Source organism: Populus nigra, chromosome 3 (genome assembly GCF_951802175.1).
Source record: "Populus nigra chromosome 3, ddPopNigr1.1, whole genome shotgun sequence".
Lineage (NCBI taxonomy): Eukaryota > Viridiplantae > Streptophyta > Magnoliopsida > Malpighiales > Salicaceae > Populus > Populus nigra.
Window position 1 is genome coordinate 14135099 of NC_084854.1, and position 3649 is coordinate 14138747.

Consider the following 3649-nt stretch of genomic DNA (forward strand, 5'->3'; position numbering starts at 1 on the left):
TTGTGACCATTTAGCCTAGAAAACTCATTAAAAACCTGTTGATTTTTTTTTTTAATTTTTTTTCAAAATAATTTCATTTTAATTTTTTTATATAATAAAAAAAATTAAGTTAACTTGGATCAACCCATCTGACCCCGTGATCTAGAACTTGTCGTAGACTATGTTTAAAAACTATGAGATAAGCTTGTCAATGGTGAGGGGGAAGGATTGTAATGTAATTGCTTGAAATTGGGTAAATGAGCTTGAAGTTCCATGCACCATAGGTAAAACTAGAATTATGGCTAGCTTTGAAACTGATAGCTCTAGTCATGAATTTAAAACTAACTCTATAGATAGCAAACCATAAAAAATAATAAAGCAAAAATCTAAAAAAGAAGAAGTTAAAACATAAGAAAACATAAGCTTTAAAAAAGAAAAAAAATTCAAGCAAACTTGACGTGATCCTCCTAAACTTGATCTAGTCTCTAGAACCTGTAACCTGTAAAATCTTGGATCCAGTTTTAATCAAGAAGTTCAACTTCTAATCAATTTATTTTTAAAAAATGGAATCATGAAAAAATATTAATCTAAAAAAAACTTGCTAAAGCAAAAGGATAGCAACAAAAAGAAAAGGATCAAATTTGATAGAAAAAACCCAAAGAGGATCAAGCTGTAAAAAAAATATGAGAAATGATCCCAAATAAAACAAATAACAATAAAAAAAATAGAAACTAAATTGGAAAGACTAAAAAATAGTATGGGTGAAATTAAAAAACAATTGTAATTTAATAGATTATTCAAAATTTTAAAAATAGTAATCAAAAGGCATAGATCAAATGTGAAGGAAAACTAAATTACAAGGGCTGATATTACTTTTTGTAGGGATTCACGCAAAATTCAAGGGGAAAAAGGAGAAAAATGAAAAAAAAATAGTTATTGACGTCAAACAAGAGACGTGTCTGGTGTAAGCACCACCCTATCATGAAAAGGGTTTTGAGACTTTCAAAAACCGCCATAGAAGGCAACGCTTGGTAGCTGGACAACCTCGTACGTGTTGTTTAAAAGGCGTAAAGATTGTTCACTCGATGGTGCGTGTGTAGTACATGCTACCATGTTTTTTAATTAATATTTAATATATGATCAATTACAATAATGCCCTTGATTAACCTTTAAATTAACAATAAAACCAATGTAAAAGGATAAGAAAAATCTTGTAAGAGAGTTATGTTGATTTGTATTTAAGGGCAATAAATTAATTTAACTATTTTGAAAAAAAATAAAAAGACCATAAAGCCCTTGAATGAAATGCATTTTTTTTAATTATAGGGGTAAATCAATAAATTTATTGTGCATAAAAATTAGAATTATTAACCTAACTCTGCATAAATTATTAAAGATAATTGTATCATGGTGAAAATAGCTTCTTACTTTCATTGACTTAGGCCTCGTTTGTTTGGCGAAAAGTGGTTTCTAGGAAATTACTTTTAAAATTTTTCTGTGTTTGTTTGCCATTAAAAAAAATTGATCAATGAAAAACACTTTCCATTCATAAAAAAATTTAGCTTGATTTTTAGGAAAATATTTTTCTTTTATTTTGGATGAAAAACTTTCCAGAAGTAATTGATTGATAGAAACAAATTTTCGCTGAATATATATGTGTCACATTTTTATTGGACGATGCGGGGCTCACGAGATATTTTCCATTAATAATTTTGCATTCAGTTTACTCCTATTGCGTTGACCACCGTTGAAAAAAATAAAATAAAAGCAACTCTCTTAACAATGATACGAGAGTATTACAATTTATACATTAACATAATTTTATTAAGTTATTAGATATGTACCGTTATCGTCTGGACCACACCTATGTTTTTTTAATAATAAAAAAATAAAGACATTGTCAACATGTTTAATTAATAGCAAGAAAAATATTAATTATTATCTAATAACAAATTCTTAATTAAAATAAAAAATTAAAGTTTATTGTGATGATATTTAAAAAATAAAAATAATACAATATTTGCGTGTTTTTACAATAAACTCTTTAGAAGTGCTATCAATAAACTCTTTAGAAGTGCTATCAACCTGGATTCGCAGGAAAATCTTCTAAAGTGCTTTCAACCTGATTTCGTTGGTCTAGTTTGAAATCTCTGAGTTTAATCCCTTGTCCATCTCAGGTTTTAAATTAAATCATATATGGATTGACTTGAAGTGATCATGTTAATATGACAGGTTAAAAAACAATATAAAAAACCAAGGAAAAACATGTCTAAACTAAAAGATAATTTTTTTTTTAATATTGAAGAGGATATATATTAGATTGATCTAGGTAATTCATCAGACTCGTGACCTAGATCATAAAATTAACTGGGTTATTAAGTTCACTTTTTCTAAACTATTATTTATCTAATCATATGATAATAAAAATAGGCAGTTATAATATTGAAGTTTATAGAAATATTTTTAGAATAATAGCAAGTGATACTTTTATATCGAATTAAGTAACTATATTTTTGTTAAATGTGGTATGTTTTCTTTACGTGAGTGTAACTAGTTACCCTGTAATAGAACTAGTGCCTTGAAATAGATGAATGAAGTAGTTGTCTTGTAATGAAATTACTACCTAGTAATTGGATGGTGAAATTAATTATTTATTAATTTAAATTATGTTCGGCAATTCAAGAATAAAAAGGATATATAACTTAGAAAGATGATTCAAGAAGACAATATTATTGACTGAAAGATATATTAGGACTACAACATATCATGATATTTGTATTAATTTTGAATTATCTTACTTTTATAATATTATGAATTATTTTAGTACATTAGGATTAGGAATGCATAAATTTATTTTAAAATGTTTCCCTATGAATTTGTCTAAATGTATTGTATTTGTAATCCAAAATGTTTTCTTTTTACTGCTATAGTAATATTGCTACTAGTTATACTCTTTTTTTTTTTAATTTTAGTTTTCAAAATAATTTCGTTGCTACTATAAATAAATTTGCTTGTTGTTTTACAACAATATGCGAGCATTTAAGCTAGTTTTAATGGAAATAATTGTGAAGGGTATATTAAAAAATAGGTTAATTATACCAAGCCTCCTACAGTTTGTTTATTGTTTTATTTATTTTTATTCTTTTAAAAATTATATTTATATCCTGAAATTTATATAATTTCATAACATTTTACATCCTCATATTAATACAAAAAAAAAAACAATAAAAATTATTTAATTATTTACAAAATAACCATTATATTTTGTTTAATAACTATTTTTTTTTATATTAAATATTATAACTTCGCTATTAAATTAAAAAACCTAGCCATCAACCCGACCCTTTTCTCCTTGACTGAACCCGGCCACCCATTCCCACACAATTGTCTGGAGACTTCGTTCAGTAATGGTCTTTTAACGTTTGTGGCTTTTGGCTAAAACTTCTTAAAGCGACGACAACTATTTTTATGGAAGAAGGTAATACTTCTAGTTCGGGTGTAGTTACGATTTTTTTTTAAGTATTTTTTATGTTATAATATATTAAAATAATATTATTTTTATTTTTTAAAAATTATTTTTAAAATCAATGTATTAAAATGATTCAAAATATAAAAAAATTTAATTTTTAACAAAAAATATTTTAAAATATTTTTAAAAACACGGATTGAT